Here is a 19,807-nt window from a genome sequence, read left to right on the forward strand (position 1 = left end):
CAGGGACCTTTATACGTAGAGTAAGTGTATGTGAGACAGGTGTGTAAGAGAGAGGCTACGTGTGTGTGGACAAGAGGACACGTGTGGAACTGAGCGTAGGTGAGCGTGAGATTGTGCGAGAGCACGTCTGCAGGCGCGTGAAACTGCACGGCAATGATTGTGTCCACGTGAGCGTGTTCCCGTGCGTGTGTGTGAGACTGTGAGGCGAATGTGAGCCTGTGCGTGCCCCTCCATGTGGGACGTGAGAGTCTGCTGTGTGTGCGCCCCCGGGAGCCATGCGGAGGTGGGGAGGTCGGGGGAACAGGCACCTCGTTCTATCTGGCAGTTTCGTGTCCACTCCCTTGGAAGTGGGTGGCAGGGAGGCGGCAGGAGATTCAGGGCTGGAGGTGAGGGGCCAGCTGCAGCCGAAGCCCTTCTCAGGGGTCAGGGGTCAGGGTATCAGGGCTGCCAGAGGCCCGCAGAGGTCCACCGTCCTAGACTAACGCTCACCTGGGTCCACAGCAGTGCTGAGGGAGGCTGTGTAGACCCTGTGTGCTGCCTCCCTGCCAGGGGCTGTCCGCTGTGCCTGCTGCCCTAGCCCGAGCTGCTCCCGCTGTGTCTCCAGGCCCAGGGTTGGGGGCAAAGAGGGCTCAGGAAAGGCTTGCCAAGCGAGTGACTTTTGGAGCAGCCCTCACTGCCAGCTAGCGCAGAGACTTAAATCCCAATTTGGCCCTTGGAGTGGAGGAGACAGCCCAGTGGTCAAAACAAAACAAAACAAAACTTGGCTGGAGAGCAGGTGGCATGGCCCAAAGGCCCTGCTCTGTTTCAGACCTGCTGTGTGACCCTGAGTAAGTCCCTTGCCCTCTCTGGATGATGGATGAATTAGCCTGGATGCTCTTGAATCTTAAACTCAGAGGGGGCAGTGAGCCCTATCTGATCTCCAAGCTCCAGAGTCAAAGCCCTGTGACCCAGCTGACCAGATTTCTATCTCTAGGTTCCTGAGGGTAGGTACTGAGGGGGATCCAGCATGGGACAGGCACACACTAGGGCCTCAGGAAGTGCCTGAAGAGTTGGAGTGGTGACTCACGCCCAGTGGGAGAAAGCCACTGGGTCAGTACTCCAGGGGACAGGCTGGGACACACCCCAATTCTAGGCTTGGGAGAGTGACAGAGAATGGGAAGCAGGGCCACTACTAGCCCCTTAGGACTTGCGAGAAGCAGAAAAACGTGCCCCCGGAGGGGGGGGGGGTTGACGCATCACAGCCCTGATGGGGCCCTGAAAGTCCTAGGAGCACCTGCCAGGTGCCAGGGAGGGCCTCGGGAACCTTCCCTGCATCCCTCACACCGACCCTCCCGCGAGGGAGGCAGTATTAGCACCGCTTATGGGACGAGGAAGCGAGGAAGCGAGGAAGCGGAGGCTCCGAGGCGGGCGGCGACCCCGGCAGCAGAACCGCGTCCCTCCCTCTCCGGCAGCAAGGGCCGCGTCCCTCCCGCCCCGCCGCCGCCCGGGGCTGACCTCCGCGGGCGGGGCGGGGATTTTCACAGCGCGGCTTCCCGAGAGAGCGGGATTAAGGGGAACTGCTCGGGTGGGCCGGTGGGGAGGCCGGGCGGAAACCCAAAACCTCCGCAGCTGTTTCCAGTTTGCCGCCCGGCTGGCCCGCGTGGGGCGCGCGGCGAGGCAGGCGGCGCACCTCGGAGCACTCTGCTGGCGCTCGCCGCGCCCGCCTCGCGCGTCCTGTCTCTGCGGCTCTCCGTGCTCCACCCGCTCCGCTCCGCTCCGGGACCGTTTCTTTATCTCACCGGATCAAGGACTTCGTTGAGGTCCCGGTTCCTCGGCCCGGGACTCTGCGCCCGGGTCGGGACCAGAGGGCGCCCGCCCCAGAAGTCATGCCAAGGGCCTTGGAGATGTCCTCGGGCTCTGGGCCAGGCTCTCCTCCTCCGTGTCTCAGATCCCGTTTCCTGGGCCTCTCCTTCACCTGCTTCAACCCTCCACTCCCCAGGTTCACAGCATGGGAGTCTCCATGAGGAGCTAGGTTCCAGTGCTGCCTTCACACTCCACGCACAAGGCAGGGAGCCTCCACCTCCCAATGATCTCAAACTCAACCCCTGGAGGCAGCTCACACAGGGAAGGGGCGGTGTTGGGCTCTGGAGTCAGTCCCGGGTGCAAGTTCTGCTCCACCGTGTCGTAGCTGTGCTCTCGTGGACAAGACGCCCTGAGACTCAGCTACGAAATGAAGCGGGCTTGGGGCAAGCGGCAGGTGCGGTGCCTGGACAGACGGGCTTTCGGATACAGGAGTTGTTGCCGCATCCCTGTCCAGCTCAAGACTCCTGTGAACCACGCCGCCGCTCTCCTGTCCCAGTGCCTTTCCTGGCTCCTTAGCATCTATAGACTAAAACCCACACGGCCCCGTGGGCAGTTCAGGCCTTCCGTGATGGCTGTCGAATCTACCTTTCAGGTTCTTATCTCACAAGAACTTGAGAGAAGCTGAAACAACAAACTGTTCTCCCACTACCGTGCCTTTCCTCCTCCTGTAACCTTCACCAGAACACCTCTCCCACTACTGCCATTTGTCCACGTATTTATGCCACTTAAGGTCTGCAAGGCCTTCCTTGATGCCTTCTGTAGCCATTCAGCCGGAAGAGGGTCACTTACTCATTGCTTCACTTGACCACACAGCTTCATGGTGAAGCTACTTGGTGCCAAGCCCTGAGCCAGGCACTGGGGACACAGAAAGAGCCCGATCAGCCACGTGCTAGGGTAGCTCCAGTGTGGCGGGCATGGGGATGAATGTCACCCCCGGCGCGTGGGCAGGAGCAGGGGGTCTGCCAGAGAGAGGAGCCCCAGGGAAGGTGGTGCCAAGGGCGGCTGGCAGTAGGCATGCACGCTCCCCACGTAGCCCTCATCACTTACAACTCCCTGGCAATAGAGGCCCTTGCTTGGGTCCTAGAGATTAGTCACAGGCCAGAAGCCGAAGTCACCAGGTTACCTCTCAGGCAGGAAGACCCTTCGTAAGCAAAGTGGAGGGTGGGGGTGGGGGGGGGGCAGCGGGCAACAGCTCCCACTTGCTTACATTTAGGCCAAGGAGTTCAACCATACAGATGGGGTGGGAAGCACTGGTTACACCTGCATTGGAGCATTGCTTCTGTGATCACCGAGCTTGAAAACCTGGGCAAGTTCCATAATCTTTTTTTTTTTTTTTTTTTTAAAGCCTCAGTGTCTTCTTTTGGAAAATGAGGATAAAGGAGATAATATAGAACAGTTCTCAAACCTTAGTATTTCCTGGAGGGCTTGTTAAAACAGACTGCTGTGCCCCATCCCCAGAAACTTGGATCCAGCAGGTCTTTATTTTAAGGTATTAAAGAAGATCCAGATAAATTCAGAGACATGGGAACAACTAATATATACACACACACACATATATATATACATATATATGTGTGTGTATATATACATACATATATATATATAACAATATCTATCTATCATCTATCTATCTCGTGGCATGTTATTCAGCCATAAAAAAGTAAAATCTTGCCACTTGTGACAATATGGATGGGCCTTGAGTGTATTGTGCTGAACAACTAATATATATATTTATATATATATATATACACATATATATGTATATATATGTATATATATATATAACAATATCTATCTATACACATATATATGTATATATATGTATATATATATATATAACAATATCTATCTATCTATCTATCTATCTAGTGGCATATTATTCAGCCATAAAAAAGTAAAATCTTGCCACTTGTGACAATATGGATGGACCTTGAATGTTTTGTGCTAAACAACTAATATATACATATACATATATATATATACACACACATATATATGTATATATATACCTATATGTATATATAACAATATCTATCTATCTATCATCTATCTCGTGGCATATTATTCAGCCATAAAAATGTAAAATCTTGCCATTTGTGACAATATGGATGGACCTTGAGGGTATTGTGCTAAGTGAAATAAGTCAGAGAAAGATAAGTACCATATAATCTCACTTATGTGTGGAATCTAAAACAAAAATGAAAACGAATTCATAGAGATAGATATAGATATAGAGATATAGATATAGAGAACAGATTAGTGGCTGACAGAAGTGGGGGTTGTGGGTGGGTTAAATGAGTAAAGGGGGACAAAAGATACAAACTTCCTGTTATAAAATAAACAAGTTATGGAGATATACAGCATGGTGACTATAGTTAATAATACCGTATTACATATTTAAAAATTGTTAAGGGAATAGGTCATAAAAGTTTTCATCACAAAAAATTTTTTTTCGGTAACTGAGGTGATGGATGGTAACTAGACCTACTGTGGTGATCATTTTGCAATATATGCAAATATCAAATCATTATGCTGCACACCTGAAACTGATAAAATGTTATATGTCAGTTACACTTCAATAAAAAAAGATGATTAGAAGAACCAAATATTGAAAAAAAAAAGCCAAGAAAACTCTCAAACTATATTTTAAGGTATTAAAGAAGATGCACATGAGAGACATATCGTACGAATGGATAGAAAGAGTCAATGCCATAAAGATGTCGGTTTTCTCTAAATTAATAATACATTTACTGGAATTAAAATCAAAATCTCAGCATCATGTGTGTGTTCTTGTGTGTTTGTGCGTGTGTGCGTATGTAATTTTAAAAGTGCATTCTAAAATTTATATGGAAGAGTTAAGATTTGGTAACAGTTACACAATTGAAGAAAAGAAATAGGGCGGTTAAATTTGCCCTAGCTAAAAGCAAGACTTAAGTTAAAACCTTAGTAATTAAGACATTGTGTACATCTGGAATAGATATGGTTGTGTAAATCAACATTTTTCACTTTCTCCGAGAAATCACCCAAAAGCAACAAAAGGAGTGAAAAACAAACTCTATTTTTGGCAAAACTTGAGGACAGGTATTACCCAAGACTCCCAAATATGTGTAAGAACTGTCCAAAGAAGCTGAGATTAGGATGAAAACAAATAGAAGGAAATGAAGAAAAAGAAGCTCAGAAAAAGATTTCTTTGATGTGATAGCCAGGCAAAAATATTTTTCCAAAAGGTAAGGGAGATGCAAAAGCTGTATCACTTGTTTTTAAAAACAACTTGCAGAGATGCAAAAGCTGTATCACTTGTTTTTAAAAACAGGTGCAATGGGGGCGCCTGGGTGGCTCAGTCATTTAAGTGTCCGACTTCAGCTTAGGTCATGATCTCACAGTTTGTGAGTTTGAGCCCCACGTCGGGCTCTGTAGTGACAGCTCAGAGCCTGGGGCCTGCTTCAGATTCTGTGTCTCCCTCTCTCTCTGCCCCTCCCCTGCTCAGGCTCTGTCTCTCTCTCTCAAAAATAAATAAACATTACAAAAATTTTAAAAACGGGTGCAATGAATGAGCTAAAGGGAAAGTCTTCCTGGATCTGATTTTCTTGAGAGAAGCTGGGAGCCAGGGCTACACAAAAAATCGTGAGGGTGAAGCCCTTCATGGAAGCAATTTATTTCTGTGGCAGAAGAGAGATTCTTCTTGTGAAAACAATCCACCCTGGGATTCTCTCTTACTACCCCCTTTCTTTTCCTGACCAAAGCATCTTTCTGCCAATGGAAAGCCCAGAAAACAGAATCCAGTTCATTTAGTGCTAACCAGGATCTTTTGTGCTATTATCAGGAGTCATAAAAAGGATCTAACAAAGTATCAATACAAAGATACTATAGGAAAAAAGGGGAAAAATATCCAGAAAAGTTTATTGAAGGGCAAGACTCCTCCCTGGAGAAAAGTTTTCAGAGAGCAGATGAAAATTGGGAACATTTTATCACGAATTAAAAAATCCTAATGAAACAATCTTCTCTATGAAGTGAGACAACAAAAGCAAAGATAAAAGAACGCAGGGAAGAAAGGAAAAGATCGTTGGAGGAAATAATACATGAACTGGCAAAATTCAAGAAAGAAGTAGAAGAAAACAAGTCCTCTAAAAATGAAGAGAGGGGCGCCTGGGTGGCGCAGTCGGTTAAGCGTCCGACTTCAGCCAGGTCGCGATCTCGCGGTCCGTGAGTTCGAGCCCTGCGTCGGGCTCTGGGCTGATGGCTCAGAGCCTGGAGCCTGTTTCCGATTCTGTGTCTCCCTCTCTCTCTGCCCCTCCCCCGTTCACGCTCTGTCTCTCTCTGTCCCAAAAATAAATAAACGTTGAAAAAATAAATAAATAAAAAAAAATAAAAATGAAGAGAGCTTAGAACACAAAAGAGAAGGGACATTGAGAAAAACCCCACAGTGAGTGACCTAGAGAATAAACACAACAAAAGCAGACAAGCAAACGAACAAAAACGGAAACAAAGATTTTTTAAAAAAGGATTTGAGACAAAATGCTTAGTGTAGACAATGGACAGTGAGGACCCAACTTACGTGCTTTTGGAGTCCCTAAAGCAGATAACCAAAATAATAGCACCAGATAAATATTTAAGGGTTGGATTCAAGAAGAATTTTTCATGAAATGAAGTGGACTTAACTCTATATATGTATCCAGAATAGTAATTCTAAGCCACAGCTTAGTAAGTTTATTCTACTTTAAAGACACAGAAAGAAGTTTTTGGCAACCCAGGCAAGTCTGGGTCACAGATAAGTGGAGAAAGGATCAGAACACACTCAGACTCATCGAGACTAACTTTTAATGTTATTGAACAGTAGAATAACATCTACTAAGCTCTCAGGAAAGAAAATGAGACCCAAGGACTTATATATCCATTCCAACTGCCCTCCAGTTAATAGTCTTTCAATCTTAGAGGCGCCTGGGTGGCTCAGTAGGTTAAGTGCCCGACTCCTGATGTCGGCTCAGGTCATGATCTCACGGTTTGTGAGATCGAGCCCCAGGTCTGGCTCTGTGCTAACAGCGCAGAGCCTGCTTGGGATTCTCTCTCCCTGTCTCTCTGCCTCTCCCCCACTTGCTTTCTCAAATAAACATTAAAACATTTTTTAAAAAGGCTTTCAATTTTAAAGGCCTATAGACAAGCAATTTTGACATGCATGATTTCAGGATGATCAATCAACAGTGAATGAAGGAAACTGCAACAAAAAGACTGTAAGAGTGAAAACTATGAAGATTGAGTGGAAGAACACAAAATAGGTTGCAGAAAGGCACAACTAGTATGAACTTGGCCGGGGAGGGGGTGGGGGAGGGGGAGGTGATGGGAGTAAGGAGGTTGCCGGTAGGGCATTTGCGGTTTGCCTCAACTCTATAACTGAGAGTAAAAGCATGTATTTTGAAGCTGACAATTCAAGGCATTGAAGTATGTGTATATTTAACAGTACAGAGGTATATGCCGAAAAGGTAATATTATGGATAGAAACTGAGACGTTATAGAGAGGAGGGGAAAGAGGAAGGAAGAAGCACACTAATTTTATCATTGTTTGTAGGAGGACAATAATAGATGCTGTCTAAAAAAATAGAGAATAAAAGGAATCCTATAGGGGCGCCTGGGTAGCTCAGTCAGTTAAGTGGCCGACTTCAGCTCAGGTCACGATCTCGCGGTCCGTGGGTTCGAGCCCCGCGTCGGGCTCTGGGCTGATGGCTCAGAGCCTGGAGCCTGCTTCCGATTCTGTGTCTCCCTCTCTCTCTGCCCCTCCCCCGTTCATGCTCTGTCTCTCTCTGTCTCAAAAATAAATAAAACGTTAAAAAAAATTAAAAAAAAAGCAGTCCTATAAAGTTATAATAATGAATGTAATCACTACAACAAAAATAAAATGTTTTTAACTATCTGAATGACTATACACACACACACACACACACACACACCCCAAAGAGATCTCATAGTAAAGAACTTGAGAATAACTTCAGTATTGAAAATGTGCACAAACCAAGACCAAATGTATTGGTCACATCAATAAATGTGAACAGGCTAAAGTCACCTATTGAAAGAAAAAGATTTTCAGACTGGATCATAAAGAAAAAAAGGTTCTATGCCACCTAAAACAGACACACATAAAATAGAGCCATTGAGATAGGCTAAAAATAAAAGTTTTGGCAAAGATATATCAGTCAAATGTAGACACAAAGAAAGTACACATAATCAGACAGGAAGGCTGATCTGGCTTCAGACCCCCAAAGCATTAAATGAGTCAAAGATAAACACATCATTGTATAAAGATTGCAATTTACAATGAACATATTTATTAGTTATCTATCGCTGCATATCAAATTACCCTACCACTTAGTGTAAAACAATAAATGTTTATTACCACGCAGAGTTTCTGAAGGATGAGGAAATCTGGAGCAGCTTAGCTGGGTGGCTGTGGCTCAAGGTAGCTTATGAAGTTACAGTTAAGCTGTTGTAGCTGAAGGCTTCGTGGGGACTGGCAGTCACTTCCAAGCTCACTCACTTGGCTGTTGGCAGGAAGCTTCAGTACCTCACCATGTGGGCCTTCTCAAAATATGGCAGCTGGCTTCCCCCATAGCAAATAATGGGACAGGGGGCAGGATAGAGGGGGAGAGCGCGAGGGCCCAAGATCAAAGTCGTGGTATCTTGTGTAATCAATTCTCCGAAGTGATATGTACCATCACTTCTTCCATATTCACTTGGTGGTAGAGACCAACCCTGGTATAATGTGGGAGGGGACTATCTAACCAGATGTATACCAGGAAGCATTGTCCATATTGGTTATAAATACCTATGCACAAAATAACACAGCATCAACATTCGTAAGACTGAAACTGCAGGAGTTATGAGAAGAAATAGATCGCAGACACACTAGTAACAGGAGACTTAATTCACTGATCTTGGTACATGATAAGCCAAATGGATAAGAAATAAGGATAGAGAAGACTATCATTTAAAAATCTGTCTTCTAAAAACAGACAATCCACCTATTTTATTCAATTGTCCACAAGATATTCATGAATGTTAATTTAGGCCACAAGGAAAGAAAGGAAAAATTGCAAAAAGTAAAAATAGCTTGGGCAAGATTCTCTGGTTTCAATAAGTCTGAATTAGAAATTTAATACTAATGTCAGAAAACAGAAGGATCCCTCTACCTAGAAATCAACCTAGAAAGCAAAACAAACAACAGCAACGAGAGCCGTGAGTCAAAGAGGAAATAAAAACTAAAATTACAGAACATTCTGATGAAGACACTGTATGTCAGAGCCCATGGTATACAGCCAGCGGTGCTCTCAGACCAGTGCTGCTGGTGAATGAGTGGATAAGTCAGATGGAAGCAGGGTTTCTAACACCTAACCTTTACCTGCAACAAAGTGGAATTTTGGCCTCCATCTATGTTACTCTCAGTTGATTCAGCATTTGGTCAAAGAGAGGTTTGTCGGGATTCCCCAAGACCCCAATACCACCAGATGATGCAGTGGGACAAAACAAAATAATTAGAGGGATGGAAGCTGGAAAAGAGGACATAAAATTGCCACTGTCTGCAGGTGATTGTGTTCCCGGAAAACCTAGAAACCGGAAAAACTACTACTAACAGTAAGAGGATCTAATAAAATGGAGGTGTAAAGTTATGACCCAGAATCAAATTATTTTCGTGTATAAATATAACCATTTGGAAGAGATAATGAAAGACAAGATCCATTTACCAGGGCAATGACAACAACAACAAAGTAAACTACTGTGCGATGAAACTCACATGTGGCAGCAAGACCTATACAAGACAACGTTGCAACACTTCTCAGCACACAAAGACTCGCAGGAAGGGAGGACAGTGTTTTTGCCTGGGAAGACTCAACATCATAAAATGTCAATTCTCCCTAAGTTAGTTTCTAAGCTTAATGCCATCCCAATAAAATACCAGACAAAGCTGATTCTGAAGTTCATGTGAAAAAATTAAGCAACAAAACGTTCAAGAAACTCTGAAAAGAAGAGTCATGTCAGGGACTAGCTCTACCAGATACTAAAATGTATTAAAAGTTTCAATAATTCAAAAAATTTTTTAATGTTTATTTTTTAGAGAGAGAGAGAGACAGCGCGAGCAGGGGAGGGACAGAGAGAGAGAGAGAGAGAGAGAGAGAGAGAGAGGGAGACACAGAATCTGAAGCAGGCCTCAGGCTCTGAGCTGTCAGCACCTAGACCAACGCGGGGCTTGAACTCACAAACTGAGAGATCATGACCTGAGCCGCAGTCAGACACTTAGCCGACTGAGCCACCCAGGTGCCCCCAAAAGTTTCAATAATTCAAACAGTGAGGAACAGATGCATGGATAGCAAGACAGGCCACTCAACCATAATAGAAAGTCCAGAAATAGAAGGGAATACACATATGGGAGTTCAGTATGAAAAAAACTGGCCTCTAAAATCAGAGGGGGCATGATTATTCAATAAATGTAGTTGGTGTCACTGGTTGACCATGTGGAAAAAAGATAAAGTTAGGTTCAGACCTTGCATGATACACAAGGATAAATTCCAAATGGATTAAAGATTTAAAAGGAAAAAATAATGCCACAAAATATGCTAGAAGAAAACATGAGAGAATCCTTTTATAATCTTGGATTAGGGAAGATCTTTCAAATTATGACTCAAAATAGAGAAGGTATTACAGAAAAAATGAAACTGCATTAGCAAAATCTTTATGCTAAAATATGATGTCAAAAGATAACTAAATGAGAAATAATACTTGATGCTCATATTACATCAAAAGCTTAGTTTGTCTGAGTTATAACGTAGTCCTGGAGATCAGTGAGATAAAGAATCAAGTGCTCAATAGAAAAATAGGCCAGAAGTGTGATCCAGTGGGTCACAGAAAAAGGTTGTACCTCACTCATAATGACAGAAATTAGATTAGAACCACACTAAGATATCACTGTTCTACCTGTCAGAATGATAAAAAAATATCCCAGAGTTTGAAAACATGCTCTGTTGGCAAGACCGAGGAAACGGTGCTGGGAGAGTGTAAATCGGTACAGAGCCCATGGAGGACAATCTGGCAAAAATCTATTCAAATGACAAGTGTATATACTCTCTGTGTTAGCTGGGTTCTCCAGAGAAACAGAACCAGTAGGGTGTAGATAGATGGATGGATAAACAGATAGATGCCAGAGGAGATTTGTTATAGAGACTGGCTCACGTGGTTGTGGACACCCAGAAGGCCTACGATCTGCCTTTGGCAAATGGAGAACAGGGAGAACTGGCGGTGTACCTCAGTTCGAGTCTGAAGGCTCCAGAACTAACGTCCGAGTGTAGGAAGAGATGGACGTCCCAGCTCCAGAAGAGAGAGAATTTGCTCTCTTTTCACTTTTTGTTCTCTGTGGGCCCTCGATGGATTGGATGACGCCAACCTGCACATAATCACCCGAGGGCGTTTTTCTTTACTTAGTCCACTGAATCAAATGCTAATCTCTTCCAGAAACATCCTCACGACACACCCAGGAATGATGTTTTACCAGCTATCTGGGCGTCCCTTGGCCCAGTCAAGTTGCCACACAGAATTAACCATTACAAGGGGCATGGGGTGGCTCAGGCAATTGAGGGTCCAAGTCTTGATTTCGGCTCAGGTCATGATCTCACAGTTTGTGGGTTCAAGCCCGGCATCGGGCTCCATGCTGATGGCTCGGAGGCTGCTTGGGATTTGCTCTCTCCCTCTCTCTCTGCCCCTCCCCTGCTCGCATGTGCTCTTGCTCTCTCTCTCTCTCAATAAATAAATTAACTTAAAAAAAAAATTGACCATTATGTTCTCTGACCTAGCAATTCCATTCTAAGAATCTACTCTAAAACCCAGTTTATACATAAAGGAAATGACATATGCAGAGTTCTATGTAATAGCTAGGATTAGAAGTAAACTAAATGTCCATCAATAGAGAAATGGCTTAAAACGAACTATGGTATATACACTATTTTCATACAAAGGAAAATCGTAAAACTGTACAAATGTACTGACCTGGGAAGATCTCTAGGACCTGAGTTAGGTGGAAAACACTAGTGTATATGATACATTACCATTTGTGTAAAAGATAGAGGAAAGAACAAAAACGTGTTTATCTGTTTAAAAGTGGGATGAGGACAGATGTGGGAGGGAAACTTTTTATTTTATACATTTAAATTTTGTCCTATATCAATGTGTTACCCATTCAAACAATTTTTTCAAAATTTATTTACTTATCTTTAGAGGGGGAGGGGAAGAGAGACAATCCCAAGCAGGCCCCAAGCTGCCAGTGAGAGCCCGGTGTGGGACTCTAACTCATGAGTGGTGAGATCGTGACCTGAGCAGAAATCCAGAGCGAGTCGCTTACCCGACTAAGCCGCCCAGGGGCCCCACCATTCAAATAATTTAATGCAGTTAATATAGATCTCATAAGTGAAAAAATATAATACTTTCCACAGGTTTAGATAATAGAGCAATGGATCAGAATAGAGAGACTAGAAAGAGACCCTTACGTATATAGAAACCTGTGACACCGTGGAGGCGGCATTCCAAACCAGTGGGAAAATGGTGGACAATTCAATAAATTGGGATGGGAAAATTGTCATCTGCTTGGAAAAAGTAAAACTGGATTGCTGACTCTCACTCCGCACGAAAATTAATTTTAGAATCAAGATGGAAAAAACATGGCAAATAAAACTTAACACTTTTGTAAGAAACCATAGAGGAGTATCTTCATGCCCTCGTGAAGGGATTTCTTAAACAATTCACAAAAAACACAAACAAGAATGGAAAAAAGATGGATAGATTTGACTCCATCAAAATGCAAACATTTATGTGCATCGAAAGATAGTACAAACAAAGTCAAAAGAGAAGTCACAGGCTGGGAGAGGAAACACATATAACCAAAAAAGTGATTGGTATCCAGAGTATGTACAGAGACCCACAAATCAACTAGTTAATTCCATGGACTCTGCAGAAAAATAGTCACAGTGTAGGAAGAAGCCGTTTGCAGAAGAGAAAAACCGAGTATCTGACAGATACCTGAAACCGTGCGCCCCGTTCTGCTAACCAGGGAAAAGCAAAGTGGGATCACTGTGGTGCTATCATGCACACATCACATTTGCAAAAATGTGGAAGCCCAGAAATTTCAAGTGCTGACAAGCTACAGGGAAGCAACATGAGCTCGCACGCAGAAGATGACAGTACGGATTGGTAAAACCACTTTGAGGAACGAGTCGGTGACTCATAAAGACGCATACACGCGTTTCATGTGTCGAGGAAATATTCACACAGGGAGACACACGTTCAGGAATAGTCCTGGCAAAATTGTTTGAAAAAGCTAAAAAAAATTGGATGCAACTTCAAAGTTCAAGAGCAGAATTGATGCGTAAGTTGTGGTTGCACCGATTATGGCAGTATGTATATCCGTTAAAAACAAAAGAACCAGAGCTCCATGACTCTATGCGGGTAAATCTCACAGACACAGTGTAGAACAACAGCAAATTGCAAAAGGGTGTATAGTATGATCACATCTGTATGACATTTAGACGCAGGCAAAATGGGACTATCTAATGTTTACGCTCGTATGAACTTTATATAATATGTGAAGGGCTACAATCAGAGTGTAAGAGCATTCGTAAAGATATGAGTGGAAAGAATGCGTCATATCAAAGAGGATGATTACCTCTAGTGGAAGGGAAAGGAATGGGGTTGGGGGAGGTGCTCAGAGGTCTTCACCTGTATGTGTGTTGTTTTATTTCTTGTCTGGATGGTGAGGGTGTGGGTGTTGGTTTTCTTACTCTCAACCCCTTCCCAATGCCAGACATATCTTATCATTGCAAAAGATTAAGTGTTCCTCAGCAAAAGTAATAACCAGCTAGAAAATACAATAGGGTATAAAATATCTTTCGTTTTTTACGATAGCAGCAAAAACTATTAAGTATCTAGGAATTAACTTATAAAAAATGTAATACCAAACAAAATTTCCTCCTCCTTCACTCTCACCTTATCTTTTGATGAGGACAGTGATGGTTTCTCAATTGTATGAGCTAATGCCTGTGAAGCACTGAGCACAGATCTCACATATATCAAGCACAGATTAAATGGGATCAATTCTGATAGTTCGGTAGACCACCCTGGGGTGCCCGGGTGGCTCAGTTGGTTAAGTGTCCGACTCTTGATTTCACCTCAGGTCATGATCTCACGGTCATGAGAATGAACCCCATGTCAGGCTCTGCTGAGCGTTGGAGTCTGCTTAAGATTCTCTGTCTCTCCCCCGCTTGTGCACATGCATGCTTTCTCTCTCTCTCTCAAAAATAAATAAATAAATGAATAAATAAATAGACCACGCCATGATGTGGCCTCTTGCACTTTAACTTTGTTGGGGGCTTCTAAAAGGTTGGGGGTACTGTGAATGTTAATGGAATTAACAATAAGCTCTTTATTCATCGTGTGTGTGTGTGTGTGTGTGTGTGTGTGTGTTCTATTTACAAAAGGAGAAAGCAGGACCTGGAAGGGGTCTCCCCCATGGCGCACAGCAGGTTAGTGGCTGAGTCGGGACTAGAACCTGGGGTGGGGCACAGGAACGGGCAAGGAAAAAAGATAGGAAGGAGGAGGGAAAGAGAGAGAAGGAAAGGAAAATAGGGAGGTGCTGAGGAGGTGGCTCCATTTGTCTCTGCCTGCCGGCTCACTTGTGACAGAAACAGAGCTCCTGTTCTCCCTCCCTCACGCTCACCTCAGTGTCCTCTTCTTGGGGGGCTTACTTGTCAGCCTTCGTGACACTGTTTCATTTTCCCAATCTAGTGGCATCCTTTGGCCTGCTGGGCACTTCCAATTCTGGCTGCATCTCTCTGCATTCTCATGGAAGGCCACAAGTCCCTAAGTGGTCCTAAATACATTATCAGTCCTGGGAAGTTTCAACCAGGAGAATCCCTCGAGTTCAGTGAGGGATGAGGCTTCCCCAGGCCAGTCCCTGGTGAGACACTGAGCCCCAGCAGAACAGGGTCATCAGTGGGGGTGGAGTGGCTCCCAAACCTGGGGACAGATGGCCAAGCATCTCAAGGCCATGGGAGGGGTTCCACCCTGCTGCTGTAGACATCCCCAGTGTCCATTTCACCTGCCCTGCCAGCTGCATCTCTACTCACAGGAAGTAAAGAACACCCTTTTGGGATAAGGTTGAAGACTCCTCGAAGGAAAACATTGCATCCCTGTTGAGGGCACAGAATCCCACATGGAGAATAGATGCGTTACCTCCCATGATCCTGGGGACAACCACTCACTGGTGAGGCAGGAGATAGACCAGAAGGTGAAAAAGAGTGTTGGTTTCCCTTCAGAGTTCTGCATTCTGTGTTGTGTAATCTTCATACTAACTCTACAGGGTGGACATTACTGGTTCCGGCTGGCTCTGAGAGGTAAAGTAACCGGGCAAGGAAATTTAGTGAGTGTTTGGGGCAGGTGGTGATGGACACAGTCCTCGGACTTAGAGACATCTGATCGCAAAACTAGCTCTTTCTGCTAATATCTCAGGATGCGTCCTGCTGCAATCACGTGGAAGGGAATAACATTAGAATTATTATCTGAAAGAGAATACAAAACCTGGGGGGCAGGCTGCTGCCACAGATACAATGGCAGAATCTTGAAGCGGCGACCTGGAGACCACACCGGGAGGACCGTCAAGAAGAGATCTGGCCTGGTCCCAGTCTTCAGGCTACCGACTCTCTGTAGGCAATGGGTCATCTGGTCTTGTCTCCAAGTTCTCCTTCCAGGTTCTCCTGGTTCTCCTGGTTCCAGGTCCTCCAAGTTCTCCTCTCCAGTTCTCCTGTATATGTGTTCCAGGTTGTGAATGCTTAAGCCCATGAGCTCCCTGGAAAATCCCTTCTTCATCCAAGCCCGTGTCCCCCACGTTCCAACCATCATCACCCTTTGAGATGTGGACCTTGGCTCATGGCAGGCCTGCTGACCCAAACTTCAGGCCAGACAGCTGCAGTCCCCGCACTACACTCCTCCTTTGAGGCTAGGGCCAACTTCCTCAGGAGGTGGGGATGGAAATATCTTAGTGGAATGGTGAATGGTGGCAGGCGGACGTGCCACCAGGCTCAGGGGATAACCCTCAGTTGGAAGGGATTGTGCCCAGGGGAGCCAGATCTGGATTCTGTTAAAAGTCATCATCTGCAGTGTATGATTTCCTCATCCTGACTCTTGGGACACGCTCATGAGTGTATGGTGGGTGTGTGTGTGCTCATGGTGGGTGTGTATATGTGTTGCTGTATATAGTGAGATCTCTTACTCCCTCATGCCCCTGCCCCACTGTGATTGCTCATTTCTGTGTCTGTTATTCTTCCACTAGACTGTTACCTTGTAAGAAATGAGTCCAATCCATCAGTGCATTTCTAGAGCCCTGCCTAGAGCTGGGCACAGTGTAGGTGTCTAATGAATGTTTGATGAATGAATGAATGAATGAGTGAGTGAGTGACTCAACGTTATGGTTATGAGTGCCGACCATGGGCTCCTGCTGCTGGGTTGGAATCCCAGTTCCTACTCTTACTAGTCTTCCTGTGCCTTCTTTTCTCCTCTGTAAAGTGGGGCTAAATGGTGTCTGCCTCAGGGGATTGTTTTGAGGGCTCAAGGAGTCAATATATGGAAAGCATTTAAAATGGTACATGACACATGGTAAGTGGCACAGTAAATATTCATTGTAATTATTATGATTATGATTATGATTATTTGGTCATTTGTTCCATCATCACTCATCTTCTTTCCCCATAAAAATGTCCTCTAGTGCCTTTTCTGTGCCAGACCTTAGGCTGGGCACCGGAGTCACAGATATCAATCAGACAGCCCTTGTCCTCATATGGCCAGGGATCAGGGGAGACAAACACAGATATCAGAAGTTGTGTCCCCAGGGAGGGATGCCCAGCGCTCAGCAGGGCAGGGCTCCGGGTCAGCAGACAGAGCCCCGGCCTGGGTCAGACAAGCCTCTCCTCTCGGAACTCACTGAGGATGTGTTAGCTCTAGGCAGAGGCACCCACATAAATGAGAGCTGGACCTGGGGGGGGCCCTTGGGATCTGGGGGCCTCTCCTCAGCCTCCACGGACAGCTGAGCCCCCAAATCCGGGGCCTTTGATTCTTCATTGACTAATGCGGCATTTCATTGAACAGAAGCTTCCTGTTAAATAAAAACAGATGAGGTTTTAAAAATAATTCTAATTGATTCCATCCCTAGAGTTCAAATCGGTGGCTCTCTGACCCAGCCAAGAGAAGAGTCTTATGTGCGCAGGCACAGGTGTGTCCACGTGTGTGTGCATGTGCGTGCGCCTGTGCGCGTGCGGGTATGTGTGGACAGATGACAACAGTGGGCACCTTTTAAACACCTGCCACGCGCCTGTAGAGGTGCTGGGCATCTTCCCTACTTGATCGCATTCGGTCACTGCACCACCTCTAGGGGGTACGGGCTACGGTCAGCAGCATTTCAAAGTCCAGAGGTTAGAACCCAGAGAAGTCAGGATACTTGCTCAAGATCAGGAAGCTGGGTGGAAGCAGGGCTCGGCCTTGCTCCTTTCTGACTTCAAAGCAACACACAGTGAGGAATTATGACACGGGCGAGACCAGAAAGCCAGAGAGTCACTGGGCTTGTTTGATGAGGCAAGGGACCTGAGAGGCGTATGATAACAGCAGAGACAATGCTGGACACCGTCTAGGGACCCCACCTGCCACATGCCAGGTGCTGTCACTGGTGAGTTACGGGTGTCAGGCCCTCACACTATGTCAGGAAGGAAAGTACTACTATTCTTATTTTTCAGATAGGGAAACTGAGGTTCAGAAAGACTTAAAGAATCCTCCAAAGTCACGTCACTAATAAATGTTTCTGACTCCCCAACCCTTGTTTCTTTGTGGATATTACATGTGCTATCTGCACATGCTTGTGTAGCAGCGAGGTGTGGGATGTGGCTGTTTCTTCACCATATTGCATTTCATTCTCACCCTGTGAGGCGTGAGCTGCTTCATTCGTTCGTCTGTTGGGTCACAACACCTGCCCTGGCCTGGCCTGTTGTAGGTGCTGGGGACACCTGCCCGCAGGAAGTCAGAGCAGAGAACAAGACACGCGAGGTCTCTGCTGGCTAGGGGCTGTGTGCAGTGACAGACAACGAGCCCTTCAGTTAAGACACCAGGGGAGCCCCAAATGGTTGGGAGTGGCTCTTTTGGTAGGAAGGGGGAAGCATTAACAAAGATAAAAGCCAACCACTGTGGTAGTGTCCTCAGGAAGAACATTCAAAGCAGAGGCAGTAGCTCCTGCAGAGGTCCTGATGGTGGAACAGTCTTGGTGCATTTGAGGACCAGAAACTGCGGGGGGGGGGGGGGGGAGGGGCAGGCAAGGCGTGAGGTCGGGGCAGGTGCCTGGGTTAGCTAGGGCCTGGTAGACCAGCACAAGGAGATTGGATTATATTTTCCTTGCAGTGGGGGCCACTAGGAGGTTTTAAGCAAGAGTGTGGCTTGGGCAGACTATGGAGAAGAGAGCGTGGGGGAGGAGGTGGGACAATGTGGCACCAGGGGGCCTTTATGGGGGAGCTCCCGCAGAGTTGAGAAGCAACTTGGATGAGATGCCGGCAGCAGAGGGTCCGGGAGGTGGACAGTTTGGAATATGTTTCTGAGGAATGAAGCTTCCTGATGGGTCAGATTAGGGGGGTGAGGGACAGAGGAATCAAAGACGATCCTTAGCAGCTGGGTAAATGGGAATCTTTGCCAGGGATACAGGGAGGCCGGGGAGGAGCGGGATGGTGGGGGGGCGGTCAGTCGAGAGTGGAGCAGGGATGTGGGAGATGCCAGTTAGATGCCCAAGGCGATGTGTTTGGAGTCCTGGCTGTGGATTTAGATTTGGGTGTCATCAGCACATGGACATTTGAAGCCCAGAGACCGGCTGAGATCACCTAAAGGAGAGTGGAGGACAAGCCAACGAGCCCTGGGAAACCAGAGGCACGTCTGTGAGTCAGCCACGCTTCTCTTTCCAGCCAGCAGGTGCAAGGAGCAGCGTCGTGTGGATCTTTCCCGGCAACCATGGGGAAAGCTCAGGGGCTTCCAGGGGGATCCTCTGTGTTATTTCTTTCTTTTTTTTTTTTTTTTTTTTAATTTTTTTTTTTCAACGTTTATTTATTTTTGGGACAGAGAGAGACAGAGCATGAACGGGGGAGGGGCAGAGAGAGAGGGAGACACAGAATCGGAAACAGGCTCCAGGCTCCGAGCCATCAGCCCAGAGCCCGACGCGGGGCTCGAACTCACGGAGTGCGAGATCGTGACCTGGCTGAAGTCGGATGCTTAACCGACTGCGCCACCCAGGCGCCCCCTCTGTGTTATTTCTATTAACTCCTAACGACAGGGACCGCTGTCCACCGAGCCTCAGTTTATTTATCTGTAAAATAGAACAGTAATGTTCACCAGGGAAAGGGACGAGTTAATGATTGTGAGAACGATCCAAGCACGAGGGGTGGTACTGCTGCTCTGGGTGTCCCGAGGAGGGAAGATGTTCAGATATTCGGGTGTTCTGGTTCAAAACTGGTTTCTCTCAAGATTCTGATAGACCTTGCCAGCTGCAGATCCCAGCCACCTTCAAACCCATCCTTAGGTGGCCTCCTCTCGAGACTCTCCGTGGGCTGTGCCCACGGAGGGAGCAGGAGGGGAGGAGGGACTTAGTGCCCGGATCAGGAGAAGGAGCTAGGCTTGAGCAGCTCAGCTCTCCCTCTCTCAGGGATCAGCCTGCTCACAGAGCACCCCAGCCCCTTATCTGCCAGGTCCACACTCATTTCCATGTGGGCGAGCCAAACCTATAGCTCTGGGGGCCCTCACTTTCTCTCCACTTCTTCGTCTTCCCTCCCAAAGATGGCAGTAAGCTGCCTAGGAAGGCACAGCTGGGGTTTCCATAACTCAAGTTCGTGTGGTGCACCTGCACCCGCTCTGTGCGGACCCC

Source organism: Leopardus geoffroyi, chromosome C1 (genome assembly GCF_018350155.1).
Source record: "Leopardus geoffroyi isolate Oge1 chromosome C1, O.geoffroyi_Oge1_pat1.0, whole genome shotgun sequence".
Classification (NCBI taxonomy): Eukaryota; Metazoa; Chordata; class Mammalia; order Carnivora; family Felidae; genus Leopardus; species Leopardus geoffroyi.